Source organism: Silene latifolia, chromosome 8 (genome assembly GCF_048544455.1).
Source record: "Silene latifolia isolate original U9 population chromosome 8, ASM4854445v1, whole genome shotgun sequence".
NCBI lineage: Eukaryota > Viridiplantae > Streptophyta > Magnoliopsida > Caryophyllales > Caryophyllaceae > Silene > Silene latifolia.
In genome coordinates, this window is record NC_133533.1 from 50,278,941 (window position 1) to 50,296,523 (window position 17,583).

The following is a 17,583-nucleotide window of genomic DNA, read 5'->3' on the forward strand; positions in this document are numbered from 1 at the left end:
AGGCCAGTTCCACTCATATTTGTTGCTCCATCATTGTGTAAGGTCCATTCCTGGCCTAATTTGTGGGTGTCTAGATGGTTGACCTCTTTTATAAGGTCTGGTTCTAGGCTGGGACTAAATTCAGCTACAAAATCTGCTAAGGCCTGAGATCTAATGGATGTCCTAGGTTCAAAGGTTATGTCATAAGTACTTAGTTGTACTGACCATTTTGCCATTCTGCGTGAAAGCTCGGGTTTTCTCATGACAAATTTGATAGGCAGGTTGGTCTTGACAATTATTGGGTGACTCTCAAAGTAAGTTCTAAGTTTAGTACATGATATAATTAAAGCAAGCACATATTTTTCAAGTAATCCATACTTCGTTTCTGCATCAAGGAAACTTTTACTTACATAATAGACAGGATGTTGTTGGCCTTCAACCTTCTTGGTTAGGACTCCACTTACTGTTGTTTCAATGACTAATAAATAAACCGCCAGGGGTTCTCCTTTGTTAGGTTTTGCCAGCAGTGGAGAAGTAGCCAAGTAGGTTATCAAATCTTGGAAGGCTGCTTCGTGTTCAGGCGTCCATTTGAATGATTTGTTCTTCCCGAGGAGGTTATAGAAGGATCATCTTTCAGATGACCTGGATATGAATCTTTTCAGGGCTTCGACTCTTCTTGTTATTCTTTGGATATCTTTAATTGATTTGGGAGGTTCGAATTCCAAGATGGCTTTTATATGTTCTGGGCTGGCTTCAATCCCTCTTTTTGTCACCATGTATGAAACGAATTTGCCTGAAGAGACTCCAAAGTGGCATTTGGAAGGGTTGAGCTTCATATAGAATTCTTCCAGGATCTTGAAGGCTACTTCTAAATCTTTTACATGATCTTCAGCCTTATTTGATTTAACCACCATGTTATCAATGTAGACCTCCATTGTGTCACCTATTTGATATTTTAACATCATGTTGACCAGGCATTGGTAGGTTGCCTCTTCATTCTTCGGGCCAAAGGGCATTGCTGTGTAAAAATATATGCCTCTTTCCGTGATGAATGCAGTATTTTTCTGGTCAGCAAGGTGTATCTTAATCTGGTTGAATCCACTTGAAGTATCCATAAACGTTAATAGTTCATGCCCTTCTTTAGCATCTATCATGGCATCAATTTGAGGAACCGGGAATGGATCATTTGGGCAGGCTTTGTTTAGGTATGTGTAGTCTACACAAACTCTCCATTTGTCATTTTTATTTTGTACCACAACTACATTTACTAGCCATTCAGGGTACATTACCGTTAGAATTATTAATCTAATTAATTTACATATTCATATGTGTGAGAAATTATTTAGTCATAAAATAATTACAAATCTTATGCATGCAAACAAAAATAGACAAGAGAAGAAATCGTCTTTCTTACTATGGAATTTCGGATTAAAGGGCACAAGTAAGATCTCTTTCTTACTTGTTCTTGAGCTTTCCTTAAAGTGGATGAACAAAGGATCCAAAATAGAATCCCTCCCAAATGTGAATACCCAAAGAAATCCCTTAATAAATAATATTATTTGTACTAGAAATAATACTAATCTTACTAAAAATTGACCCAAAATATTTACTTTGGTCTCTTGCAATTTCGGTCAAGAGGAAGGAATTTTTGGAGATTTTACCTCTCTAATTTTTCATAAGATGTAGAGAGTACTATATTTCTAACACACTAGAAATATTATATGAGGTAATGAATAATTAAAGAGAAAACATTAGTCTTTCTCTAGCGGGAATACCGGTTGGGGTATGGGTCATGGGGGGGCCAATGCATGAAAAAATTGCTCTTCTCAAAAGCTAGGTATGTATGGCTACTAGCTAGATTTAATTATTGTGTTTTCCACTCAAGATAAAACACAATATAAATCTTATACTCCCTCCCTTATTTCGGTACACCTAAAAATAAAATGGTTAGTCCATTTTATTTTGTCACTTGTTAATTTTGTCACATGTAACATATTACATGACATGTCACAATGTAATGTATTTTTAACATATTAAAACTCAACATACTCATAAAATATGTCATTTACAAAATCGACTAGTAATTCGTAATTACTTGTACCAAAACGGTTTATCAAATTATAAATTACAACGTCTTCTATTTATAATAAATTATTCATTCAATTTCGATTTTAATTGTTTCGTAAACAATAATTTTATCCAAGTAATATAAAACAATTCGATTACTTAGACCGTATCTAATATAATCGAATTACAATAAGACACTTTAATCTCACTCACAAATCATTCGTCAATTTTAAGCAACTTAATTAACTCGTATCGACATACGATTAATTAAATAATCAATTAAGGGTATTTCCCTATAGGTATGACCTAAGGGGATCAACTGATCACCACCGTCGCACGACAGTAATGTCAAACTCTAGTCAGCTAATCATTACCGATATGTGTGGACCAGTTGACTGTAAAATATTAGATCCCACATGTATTCTTAAAATGAGATTTAAATATGTGATCATCATGATCTACAGTTGTGATCGCAATATTGTCGGAGGACACATATTCCAACAATCTCCCACTTGTCCTCGACAAGTGTGCGTCACCAATTCTCTTGTCCTATTACTATATCCCACTCTATGCAAGGTGTCTTTCGGGTCGTACTTGCAAGTGATCATATCGAGAGTGGTTTCCTCGATCTGGAGAATAACCGATTGACCGGAATTATCTACCATAGATACCTTCCGAGCGTGGCCACGCATTTCCAGTTCATTACTCCTCGAGTGGCTCTGAGATATTGTTATAACCCTGACAAGGGGTGGACAATTCCTATTGCACTTATTCCCTTCAACTAGCCACAGCAATCATAACCCAAAATATGCCCATTTGACCCCATTTACGTAGGTCGTAGTAACATAAATCAAAGTTAATCTGAAACTGTGCCACCTTAGGTGAAAAGTCTTTAGTCAAAAGAATCGACTCATTAGAATATTATAGTAGCTCTTGTTGGAATATGTGTCCTCAGACAATAATGCGATCACAATTGTCGATCATATTGATCACATATTTAAATCTCATAACAAGAATACGAAAGGGATGATACATTACATATATAGTCAACTGGTCCACACATATCGGTAATGATTGGCTGGCTAGAGTTTGACATTACTGTCGTGCGATGGTGGTGATCAATTGATCCCTTGAGGCCACACCTAAAGGACGATTCCCTTAATTGAAAAAGGTTAATTAATTGTTTGTCGATACAGATTAATTAATTCCTTAAAATTGAACAAATTATTATCATAAGAGAGAAAATGACATCTTATTATAATGTGATTAAATAAGATTTTATTTAATAATTTAAGAAGTAATATTACTAAAATTAATCGGTGTTTACGAAACACGCGAGATGAGAATGATAAGTTAGTCATAATTACAAGATGTTGTGAATTATACTAACTAGTATTTAAATGACCATATTATGTGAAAGTAATTTTGAATTACTAGTCAATTTGTTAAATATGATTTATTTAATTTTCAAATGATATTTAATTTGTTAAATATGCATTTTAAATTAAAACATGACATAAGACATGTCACATGTCACATGACATACAATTGTACAATTGACAAAAATAAAATGGATTCCATATTACATATGATAACCGAAATTGGTGGGCAAATGTTAGAAGTTTTGTCTTATTCATTTGTCTATGACACTTGATAGTGACTTGACCATGACAAAGCCTTACACTAATTTGTCTTATGAAGAAAAAAAAGGGAAAAAATTAGGGTCCTAATACCACCCTACCCACCGGTTTTTGACCATAATAATTGAGAGATTTTTCTCAATTTTCATTATTCTCTCATGTTTTATGAAAAACAACACTTTCTCTCTCTTGTTCTTCATAAAAAATCATTTTTATGAATCTAATTTGTACATATCAATCACTAATAATACTAGTAGAAGTATATGAGTATTAGTAATCGATTTTAAGGTAAACCACATTACAAATATCTAGTACATATTATTTTGTGGGATTTTGGGATAGTCTTGGGTGCTACATATTGGAGGGCTTCTACTTTGAAGTCATGGATGATCATCCTAATGTATTTTCTAGCTCAAGAACAAATGAAGGTAGGAGACCTTTATTTGTGCCCATTTGGCCGAATTTTTGATGGTGAGAAAACGATTTTCTTATCTCTTCTTATTTTGTTTGCATGCATAAGATCAACAATTTATTTTATGACTAAATAAATTAATTCATATATGAATATGTAAATTAATGAGATTAATGAATTGTAACAGCTCTCGCCACGACCAGGCTATATAAATTTGCCAGAACTCTATAAGCGGTCATAAGGCCCGACAAAGTGTTCCTAACAGTCTGCCTATGTGATCGACTAGTCATCTCACATGACTCCATGGCACTTGAACTTGCCATCAATCGCATCACACTCTAGTCACTTCGAGACGTCACCTCATACAAGTGACTATGGGCGAATACTATGTTAATCCGTCTTCACTTTTAACGGGGTTCAATTGTCACTACAACCCGTTTGGATGTAACAATGTATAAAGAAAAGATAAAAGACAAATGTGATTATAAACATGAACAAAAAACAACACTTTTAATTTTATTTCAAAATCTAACACAAACTAGGTACACGTTTAAGACCCATGGACACCATATGTCCATTGTGTTAAGCCTGCGATAAAGGCTTGGTGAGCGGTTCGGCTATGTTGTCATCCGTCCCAACCTTACATATCGCAATTTCCGTGAATTGCCTGATCCATGCAGCTTCTTTGGCAGCTTCTGATGCTGCAATGTACTCAACCTCTGTTGTTGAATCCGCAGTCACAGCTTCCTTGAAGTTTCTGCAGCTAACAGCACCACCATTGAGCATGAAAACGAAACCAGCTTGTGATTTCATGTCATCTCTATCCGTTTGGAAACTTGAGTCCGTGTAACCATTAACACGGAGCTCGGTGTCTCCTCCAAACACTAAGATAGAATCCTTAGTTCTTCGTTCTCAAGTACTTAAGGATGTTCTTGACGGCTATCCAGTGACTCTCACCTGGATTTCCTTGATATCTACTCGTCATGCTCAAGGCATACGAGACATCAGGACATGTGCATATCATGGCGTACATGATTGATCCAACAGCGGAAGCATAAAGGATCAACTTCATGCGTTCAACATCATGGGGTTCAGAGGGTGATTAAGACTTGCTCAATATCGTCCCAGTTACCATAGGTACCAATCCCCTTTTTTATTTATCCATGCTGAACCGTCGAAGAATCTTATCAACATAATATTCTTGACTTAGTGCCAATATCCTCTTGGATCTATCTCTATGGATCCGGATACCTAATATGCGTTGTGCCTCTCCTAAATACTTCATTTGGAAATGGTTACCTAACCACTTCTTAACAGAAGACAACATTGGAATGTCATTTCCAATGAGTAGTATGTCATCGACATACAAGATTAGGAACACAACATTGCTCCCACTGAATTTCACGTATAAACATGGTTCCTCAACACTTCGAGTGAAACCATTCTCTTTTATCACATGATCAAATCGATGATTCCAACTTCTAGATGCTTGCTTAAGACAATAAATGGATCTCTTAAGTTTGCACACTTTGTTAGGATTTTTAGGATCGACAAAATCTTCGGGTTGTAACATGCACACCTCCTCTTCTAAATGCCCATTTAGAAAAGCGGTTTTGACATCCATATCCCATATTTCATAATCATGAAACGCGGCAATCGCTAATAAAATCCTTATGGATTTTAGCAAGGCTACGGGGGCGAAGGTTTCATCATAGTGAAGACCTTGGACTTGGGTAAATCCTTTTGCCACTAGCCTAGCTTTGTAGACATCATCATGTCCTTCTATGCCATTCTTGACCTTGAAAATCCATTTTCATTGAAGAGGTCTTTCCCCTTTAGGCAAATCCACCAAGTTCCAAACTTGGTTTTCATCAATAGAATCCATTTCGGACTTCATGGCTTCAAGCCATAAGGAGGAATTTGGACTAGAGATTGCGGCCTTGTAGGTGGCGGGCTCGTCACTTTCTAAAAGCAACACATCGAGTGTTCCATCTTCTTTGATAAGTCCCACATATCGATCGGGATGGCGAATAACTCGGCCCGTTCTTCTAAGTGGAGGAGGGACAACCGCGTTAGATGACGAAGGAACATCTTCTTGCGTCTCTACTTCGGTTTGTGGCTCTTGAACTTTATCAAGTTCAAAATTTCTCCCACTCTGTCTCTTAGAAATAAATTCTCTTTCGAAGAAGACATCCTCACAAGACACAAACACTTTGTTCTCTTGAGGTTTATAGAAGTAATAACCTCGGGTGTTAGAATAGCCTACAAATGTGCATTTTTCAGATCGTGGGGCTAGCTTATTGTCATTTTTGGTTTTGACATAAGCATTACATCTCCAAATTTTCATGTAGGATAGATTAGGAACTCTTCCATTCCATATCTCAAATGGAGTTTTCTCGGTGGCTTTGGTGGGACAATTGTTCAAAGATCTTATTGCGGTTTGAATAGCAAATCCCCAAAACGAGTTCGGTAACTCGGTTTGACTCATCATGGATCGAACCATATCATGTAGGGTTCGATTTCTCCTTTCGGCAACACCATTAAGTTGTGGTGTTCCGGGTGGAGAATGTTGTGATATAATACCACAACCTTTCAAGTGTGAATCGAATTCAAGGCTAAGATATTCTCCACCACGATCAGATCGTAGTGCTTTTATCTTTTTGTTCAATTGGTTCTCTACTTCATTTTGAAATCCCTTGAATTTCTCAAAGGCTTCACTCTTATGCTTCATTAAATAGATATACCCATATATACTCAAGTCATCGGTGAAGGTTATGAAGTAGTCATAATTTCCTCGAGCGATGATACTCATTGGTCCACACACACATCGGTATGTATGAGTCCCAATAGTTCACTTGCTCGAGTTCCTTTACCGCTAAAAGGATTACGAGTCATTTTGCCAAGAAGGCAATATTCGCATGTTCCATATGATTGATAATAAAATGGTGTAATCACATTAGTCGAAATTAATCTTTTGATGCGATTCTCGTTTATGTGAGCTAATCGACAATGCCAAATGAACGATTCATTTGGATCACTTGATTTGAGTTTATTTGATTGAATGTTGTAGATGTCATTAGTAGGATTCGAGGTTTCTAAAATGTAAATGCCATTAATGGAAGAAGCTTGGCCTATAACCAAGTCGTTCCTTGAAATAGTACAACGATTGTTTTTAATGACAAAACAAAAACCGTCCATGTCCAACATAGCGATTGAAATAATGTTTTTAGAAATTGTAGGCACATAAAAACAATTATGCAAATACAACTCAAATCCATTAGGCAAAGCTAATACATAAGTTCCCTTGGATTCGGTCGCTACACGAGCTCCATTTCGAAGGCGTAGATCCGCATCTCCTTTGCTAAGCCTCTTCACGTCTCTTAACTCCTGTAAACGATTACAAAGTTGAGAACCACAACCGGTATCCAGTACCCATGTCGTAGTGGAAGTATAATTTACATCAATAACATAAATTTCCTTAGGAATTTTAACTTTTGGAACGATGATTCCTTCCCTTATATTTCGCAAATATACGGGACAATTCCTAAGCCAATGTCCCATGCCATATCAATAATGGCACTCATCTTCAACTTACTTGAAGTTTTTCCCTTTCTTTCCCTTCTTCTTTCCCTTCTGCCCTTAAAAGCAAGAACTTGATTGCTTGAGCTCCCACTAGTTTTGGCATCTTTCTCTTCCAAAGACAAAGATCCTATAAATTTTATGAGGCGGTCTTCCTGAAACCGGCTCACAAGAGATCTTGTAGTAGTAGGAGGTTTAGAAGAAGTGATGAAGTTTATGTTTCCATCCGAACCTATCCCAAAAGAAAGTTCTCTAGTAGTGTCGAAATCATTGTTGAAGCAAACGTCGTCAAAAACATTGTGGCAAGACTCAATAGTTATTGGTGTAGTAGCGTTTGATGGATTCATTGTAATGAAATACAAGTATGGAGGAAAAGGAAATATTAACATTTGTCATTTTAATCATACTTGTAAATAATTTTAATAAGATATGAGCATTTATATAGTGACCTCTACCCAACTATTATAAATGATTCCAAGACCCAAATTCATATTAACTTAGGCATTGGTAAAGCCGAATACAACCCTTATCAATATAACTCGGTGGATTAACTCTTTAATCGATTCTACTTTTAGAACTCTTGGTCGATAAAATTACATTAATATTTATCTTTAGCCCGAAACACATCCGGCAACCGTCGAGAATACTTTCGTTGAGTTCAACCCAAATTTCGAATAAAGGTGTCCATGATCCAAATTTACATCAACTTGGGCATCGGTAAAGATGAATACAATCCTCATCTTTATAAATTCGGTGGGTAGACATTTATTACCCACTTCCCCTACGTAGCAAGGTTTGTACCCCGGTAAGGCCGAGTGTACTCCCTCACGAAATAGCTTTTCATGGTTTCTACTTTTTGGTATGGCTAAGTCTCAATTGTTTATTTTAGCGAGAGGTCATGTCAATTTATTATCTATCACGTTTTAAGTGAAATAAAGCGGTGAACTACGATAATTGTAATTGACACGGTCGATACACTCGATAAAATGTTAATGCATGTTTTAGTTATGGCGATTTAGCGATGCATACAACATATAAATAAAATGCAAAGCATAAATAAATTCCTAGTATGGCCTTCCTAAATTAGTAAATCTAATAAACTATTACAAATTCGGAAACCAACTCCTTTGGTCCCTTGAACTTCGGTCTTGGCACGCATTTCAAGGCAACAATTTCTTTGATGGGTCGCCTTCTCGAGTGGCACCGTCTTCAAGGAATTCCGGAATAAATAAATTACATAATTTCCTAATATACATTTGTAATTAAAATAAAATAAATCTATTAAATTACAAACGGTGATACGAGATCACAATTATAACTGAATCGATATTCCCATACATTTCGGGAAATATCAATTAAAACTAAGGCCATACTAAGTAAAATTACATAATTCAAAAATTACATAAAATTAAAATATGACAATCATAAATAAAATACAGCATTATAATATGTATGAACATGCCCAATTTTATGCTAAATCGCCTTTAAGGAGCCAATATCGTATATTAATCGATTTTTACGTTTTTGCGTGATTTAACCTTTTAAAAATCACAATAATTACATTAAATCATATTTATGTACAAGTTAATTACCCTAACCAACTTAGGACTCAAAAATTAGTCTCAACTAACATTTTGACAATAATTAACCTAGATTTCTTAATATTGTTCATAAATGGACCTAAAATACAAAATTATGCCATAAACTTCAAATTAAATCATAAAAATTTCAAATAATTTCAAAATTTAAAATTTAAACTCATGAACATTCTGGAAAAATACCATGACACTCATAATATTCAAAAACATAGGTTAAAAATTTCAAAAATTTATCGAGAAAAACAATGTTGTGGTTTATCGATTTTAACAATTATCACCATAAAAATATGAGAAAAATTATTTTTATCAACTTTTCACTTTTAGATCTGAAATATATGATAAAATACCACATGTTACGTTTTTCTTTAGTCATGAAGTATGTTTTAGCATTTTTACTAATTAAAGTCACTATTTATGTGATTTTTCATCAAAAATTCATAAATCATGCATAAGGACTTCATTATAGCCAAATATTTTACACACATCATGTAAAATTTTATGTGACAACATACTAAATTTCCATGACCAGATTCGAAATATAACTCATATTAACCTATTTACCCATTTAAATACGATTTTAACTTGAAAAATCCATATTTCGAGCATAACAACTCATTTTATCATGAAAATTTAAAGGCCATTAGTAGATAATATATGTAAAAATATATCCCAAAACCACTAAAAAAATCGAAGTTTAGCTATTTTTAGTCCAAAACTGACATTTTTATCATAAAAATCACATTTTAATGCCATTATTATATAAAATGAACAATAAAATCCATAAATAAACCAAAATATCCTAAATACATTTTAGGGCCAGAAACTTTAACATGCGAACAAATTTCGTGATATATCATAATAAACACAAATTTATAAGTTTTGTTTGTTAATCTTATAACTCGGAAAAACAATAACCGATTTGCATGCAAACAACCTAAGGCTCATGATACCGCTTGTTAGAATAATTAATCTAATTAATTTACATATTCATATATGTGAGAAATTATTTAGTCATAAAATAATTACAAATCTTATGCATGCAAACAAAAATAGACAAGAGAAGAAATCGTCTTTCTTACTATGGAGTTTCGGATTAAAGGGCACAAGTAAGATCTCCTTCTTACTTGTTCTTGAGCTTTCCTTAAAGTGGATGAACAAAGGATCCAAAATAGAATCCTTCCCAAATGTGAATACCCAAAGAAATCCCTTAATAACTAATATTATTTGTACTAGACATAATACTAATCTTACTAAAAATTGACCCAATTATTTATTTTGGTCTCTTGCAATTTCGGTCAAGAGGAAGGAATTTTTGGAGATTTTATCTCTCTAATTTTTCATAAGATGTAGAGAGTAGTATATTTCTAACACACTAGAAATATTATATGAGGTAATGAATAATTAAAGAGAAAACATTAGTCTTTCTCTAGTGGGAATACCGGTTGGGGTATGGGTCATGGGGGAGCCAATGCATGAAAAAATTGCTCTTCTCAAAAGCTAGGTATGCATGGCTACTAGCTAGATTTAATTATTGTGTTTTCCACTCAAGATAAAACACAATATAAATCTTATACTCCCTCCCTTATTTCGGTACACCTAAAATAAAATGGGTAGTCCATTTTATTTTGTCGCTTGTTAATTTTGTCACATGTAACATATTACATGACATGTCACAATGTAATGTATTTTTAACATATTAAAAATCAACATACTCATAAAATATGTCATTTACAAAATCGACTAGTAATTCGTAATTACTTGTACCAAAACGGTTTATCAAATTATAAATTACAACGTCTTGTATTTATAATAAATTATTCATTCAATTTCTATTTCAATTGTTTCGTAAACAATAATTTTATCCAAGTAATAAAACAATTCAATTACTTAGACCGTATCTAATATAATCGAATTACAATAAGACACGTTAATCTCACTCACAAATCATCCGTCAATTTTAAGCAATTTAATTAACTCGTATCGGCATACGATTAATTAAATAATCAATTAAGGGTATTTCCCCATAGGTATGACCTAAGGGGATCAACTGATCACCACCGCCGCACGACAGTAATGTCAAACTCTAGTCAGCCAATCATTACCGTTATGTTTGGACCAGTTGACTGTAAAATATTACATCCCACATGTATTCTTAAAATAAGATTTAAACATGTGATCATCATGATCTACAGTTGTGATCGCATTATTGTCGGAGGACACATATTCCAACAATTACTTCTCTAATTATTCTCATATCTCAGAGTTTGTACACCACTTCATTAATGATAGAGTCAGTTTAGGGGCAAACTTCCTCCTTTTCTGTTGCACATGCTTAAATTAATTGTAAATATTAAGTTTGTGGGTAATAATATTGGCATCTATACCAGTCCTATCGAAGTGGGACCAAGGAAAACATGAAGATTTACTCTTAAGAAAACTTACTAGTTCTGGTCTGATAATGTCACGGACATCAGATCCTATTAGTACATGCCTGTCAGGATACTCATGGTCTAAAATTACCTGATATGTTTCCATTTGAGTTTCTACCACATAAGTACTCCTGACAGGGTACTTTAATTGCTAGGCGAGAGACTTACCTGCCTTGGAAGGTTTTAATGAATCCGTATAACATTATTGGACAAACTTTTGTTCACCTTTGATGGTTGCTATTGCCCACTATTTTGGTATTTTGACACATTGATGATAGGTTGAAGGGATAGATCGGACATTGTGGATCCAAGGCCTGCCTAGGATGGCATTGTAGGATGACAGGCAGTCCAGGACTCCAAATCTCTCATATGATGAGACTAATTCCACGTATGTTGGCAGGTAGATTTCTCCCAGAGTGTTCTTTGTTTCAGCACTGAATCGTACCAGGACATTTGATTTATTTATGATCTGGCTCTCATCAATCTTCATTGCTTTCCGGACATCAAGCATAATTAGGTTGACTGAGCTGCCTCCATCTACTAAAATTTCAGGACACGTGCAGTTCCTATATGCATGGTAATGATCAACCCGTCATGATGAACATCGGAGATTCCCTGCATGTTAGTATCATCAAAAGTAATTTGAGGTAAGTTTCTAGGTTTAAAAGGATATTTCATTTTCGATTCCCTGGTTATTTTGTTTGCAGCTGAGGTAGTCAGGCTGCAGATTTCAGATCCTCCATTGATGAACTTGACTTCATAAATAGGTGGTGCTGGAGGCCGGTCACGGTTCCTTTCCTGGTCCTTTCTTTCTCTATTGTCTTCCCTGTCCTTTGATGGCATCATGTCTTTCATGTAGCCTTTCGTAAATAGGTAAGCCACTTGACTGCATAGTCCCAGGCATTCCTCTGTGGTGTGTCCTATGTCCATGTGAAACTCATACCATCTCGTTATGTCTTTTCTTGAATTAGAATTGTCTGTCTTCTTTGGCCACTTGACAATGTCTCCCATGTTGTCAAGCCTTTTCATCAATCCTGCACTGTCAATAGAGAATTTATATTTTTGAATAGGGGGATAAGTATAGGAGTTACCACGTTGCTCATGAGCATAGTTTACTTCTGATATGTCAGGCATGGTATAAGGGGATGTCCTGGAACTGCTTCCTCTGTGATTGGAACTTTTCCTATTTGATATATCATATCTTGAATTATTGTCTGTGGTATCTGCTTTGAAACTTTTATCTTCTTCAAGCCTGATGTAGCCAAGGGCTAATGCCTAGACGTCTTCAAAGTTTAAGCAAGGCTTCATAGTTATTTTGTTATATTAATCAATGTCCAATGGTAGCCCTTGCCTGAAGGCTTCCACTGCCGTTCCAACGTCACATCTGGGATGTGATAGTTTCTCTTTATTGAATCTGGTCATGAATGCTCAGATTGACTCGCCAGGCTTTTGTTTGATTCTGTACAGGTCATTGGATCTCTTTTCAAGTTCCCTGCTGCTGGCGATTTGGTGGTTGAAGGAATTTATCAAGTCAGCAAAGGACTTGATGCTTCCATTTAGCAGATTTATGTACCATTGCAGGGCAGGCCCATTAAGGGTTATTTTAAATCCCTTGCACATACATACTTATCGTAATTCACTGGGTATGGAGGCTGTTAACATTCGTTGTTTGTAGCAGGCTATATGATTTTGTGGGTCTATTGTTCCATCATAAAATCTCATTCATGGTACCACTAACTTTTTTGGTAGATCCATCTTTGTTATCTCATCCACAAAGGGTGAGTCATCATAGCTTTCTGGAATGGCTTCTTCAATGGGTGTAAGTACTCCAGGGATCTTCTCAAATTTCTCATGGAGTTTCTTGATTTCCTGGAGCATGGCCATCATTATGGCTGTGTTAGTCTGGTCTCGTACAGCCTCTTCATTTAGAATGTCTTCTGAGTCTGTGTCACCTTCTTCTACTTTGGATTTTGATGGAGTTGGAGTACCAAAGTTGGAGAAGTCAATATTCCTGATGATTGAAGAGAATGGCGTTCCAGGCTAGATCTTTAACTTTAAGCCTGAAGCTTTGTCTCCCAGTTTTTGCTTCAAACTAGATTCTAATTCCTTTAGTTTCATGACTTCAGCTTCCGCCTGAGCCATTTCCTGTTTCAGTTGTTCTATTTCCAACAGTAGTTGTTTTGTGGCAGCCAGTTGTTGTTCAATGCTGTCTCTAATCATTTTTGGAATAGTTTTTGTGTGTTTTTTGGGTTTAGATTTTGAATATTTTTGGGCTAGATGACCCACAGTGGGTGCCAATTGTTTTAGCAGGTATTCTCACGAAGATAATGTCCTGCTAGGGAAGAATTTGCGGGGTGATCTAACTCAAAATAAATAGCATGACTAGTATGACAGAAAGAGTAAGAAAATAAACGCAAAAGTAAGACACAAAGATTTATACGTGGAAAAACCCTGGGAATGAGGGCAAAAATCACGGGCACCAAGTCAGGAGAGATTATTACTATGATTTTAGTTACCCTGGCAGGGACTATGTATGTCAGGCGGAAAGTAATGTATGGCTGCTTAATGATAATGCTAAATATATTGTTGAATACAAGTATGATAGTAAAGTAAGAGTGAGTAATTGTGTGACAAGTTATCCCCTTCTCTTCTTCTTTTTCTTCTATTTCTAGTAGCCTTGCAACGGTTCCTTCAGGGTGGTTTAGGGCTTCCTGATTAATAGGACTCATGTCCTATTTGTCCGGGGATGGTTGGTTGACTCTTATAATCTTCCAGCCGTTGTTCTTGCTTAGTCAAATCTTCCATGCTCTTTGTGTGGAATGTTAAATGAGTCTTCCTTGAATGTAGGAACTGTTTTCTTAAGTCTTGAGCGTGCTTTAATTGTTGCATGGCTTGTCCTGATAATGTTGACTTTTGTGGTTGATGAGATATCCCTTCAATTCAAGCTAGGCATAGTAGATGCCTGTCCCGTCTTTCCCTTCTGGTTGGTGCCTGATCAGGGGTTCTAATGCTTTGTGGGATGACTTTTCATGCAAGCTTGGCTTTGGGTATTGCGTGACTCATATCTGGTGAGGCAGGGTAATTCTGGGCCCAACACCTGCAATTTTTACATTGAGTCCCGTTATTTCGATGATGAAAATGTAGTGAAGATAACGAAATGCCATTTAGAGCACAACCATGAGATGAATCTTAAGAAAAGCCATTTTTTTGTTGTGTTTTGATTATAAATGACTACTTCAAAAAGTGGATGATGATCAATGTTGCTGCTAGTATTTCAATGTTAAATAATTACAAGTCGTTGGTCTTGGAGGGGGCGGTCATGAGAACCTTGGCTTTAAATTTAGTGATAGTCGAAATGCCATCAATCAAGAACGAAGACGTAGTCTTATAGACGGCGATGATGAAGAATTGAAGGCATATTTTGAGAAGATGAAAGAAGAGAATCCTAATTATTTCTAATTTAGCTCGACGATTTTGGGGCTGTAATGAAAGTTTTTTTTTGTGTGATTCACGCTGCCGGGCTATGTTTAGAGTGTACGACGACGCTGTGATGTACTCAACTTTCTTGACGAATATGTAAGATGTTATATCTGAAATCTGTGTTAAAATGCTATTTTGATTAATCGTATTTGTTTGCTTGGTTATGTAAGAATATAAACGTTTTCGTATGGAGTATATATGTTTTTGTGTTAATGTTTTACCTTGCTTCAAGAATTTATAAAACTAAAATTAAAATTACCAAATTAATTATACTATGTCATTATTCTGATTAGTGATTTTATTTGTTTGGTTATGTAAGTTTAAGTTTGTTTCGTAGGATAGTTGTATATTTTTTTTGTATGCGTTTTACTTTAGTTGATTGGTATTACGAAGTACTATTTATTTACCAACTTAATTATAGTATATCATTAATTTGATAGAATAAATCATGGTGTTACAGGTATCGCATGCCTTATTCCACTTTCTTAGGGGTGAATCAACATGGGAATTCAGTTGTTTTTGCGTGTGCTTTGGTTACGCACGATTATGAAGAAATTTTTGAGCGGATTTTTGCTAAGTTTTTAGAATGCATGGCTAGAGCTCCATGAGTTATATTGACAGACCAGGAAGAGCAATTGGTAATGCAATTTTAAAAAACGGATAATTCCCCCGGACTCCTGAAGTTGGCCACTTTGCACAAAATACCCAAGTTTTTTATCCGAAAAACTTAATGAGGCCATAACTAGTGTTTACGAACTCAGAAAGTGAAGATTTAATTTTTCAAATCGATCATCTTTTTTAGTACTGCGATTTGGAAAAAACGTTTGACGAGTTTGGAACTCGTGACCAAGAGATATCCTCACTCAAAAGTTTGTTCGGTCGTAAAACCTTTGACGCACAATAGTCCTAATAGCGGAATCCAAATGCGACATTTTTTTTTCAAATTGTAGTTCTCGGAAAGATGAGCGATTTGGATAAAAAATTCCTCACTTTTGTAAATTGTAGACACGAGCTATGACCTCTTTAAGATTTCCGGATCAAAAATTCGGATATTTTCTGCAAATTGGCAAACCTTAGGGGTACTGCGTGAATTATCCTTTAAAAAATTCTTCCCAACACTCACCACAGGCTCTACCTTTGGTACAAATTGAAAAATACTCGTAAAAATCTGGGAAAACATCTACTTTGGAACGATATCTCAAGTGACCTGAATTTAGCTGTTCACGACAGTTTGGATGTGCATGATTTTGAGATAGCATGGAAGGAAATGGTTCGTAAATATGGTATTGAAAAATGTTCGTGGGCGACGGAGTCGTACTTGATCAAGGAGAGTTGGGTCCTCGCATATAGGTATGGGATATTTTGTGCTGGGATGTCGTCGACGCAGAGTAGTGAGCAATAGAACCGGTTTTTGAAAACTTATTTAAATGGGAGGACTAACCTAACTCAGTTTTGCAAAAAAAATTAAGGAACCCTTGAAATTGAAAGTGGAGGACGAGACCACGAACAATCACGATTCCACAGAGAAACCGTATAAGATTGAGTGCAACTTACTTGTTGACAGGTTTTCCATAAGTTGTATACTAAGATGATATATAAGTTGGTACGTGATGAGGTAATTGGGTTAATTTATACCAACGTTGATCCGCCAATAACAATTGAGCATAGTGTGACATTTAATGTTGAAGACAAAAAAGTGGCGTTGTTTGGTAAGTGTAAGAACTATTGGGTTGATATTGACAGAAGTGTGGGACTGCTGAAGTGCTCATGTAATTTATTTAAGTTCAAGGGTATACTCTGTCGACATATTATTAGACTCATGGTTATCGAAGATGTGAAGGTGATCCCGGAGAAGTATATACTTGATCAATGGCGAAAGGACTTGGTTAGAGGATGCGAGACAATCAAAACTGGGCACTATAACCCGGAAGCCTCAGCTCGTGCGAAGAAGTGGTTGGAGTTGACTATATGGAACCACTACATTTCCACACTAGCGGTTCGAGATGATGAAACTTATGCAACATACAATAGACTGACTTCTGAATTAATTAAGGAGTTGGAGGGGATTACTAGTGTTGAAACTATAGACGCCTATGTCCCTGGCGGTGTTTCTTCTACGGTATGAGGTCATAGAAGGCTACAGCCTAAAGAATGCAATATTTGACATATGAAGAGGAACGCAGCATGAAGGGATGGTCGTCTGCATGACCCTGTTGACATAAGAAGATCTAGGTGGGTACCAAGAGGCAATAAAAATCCCGATGCTAGAAAAAATAAGAAGGTAATTAGTAGCGTAATTGTTATTCATTGTCATACTAAATCGTGTACTCGGCTTTTATGAATAACCCTCTCAATAAATTCATAATTTTTTTAATTGTACAGAAAAATGGAAGTTGCAA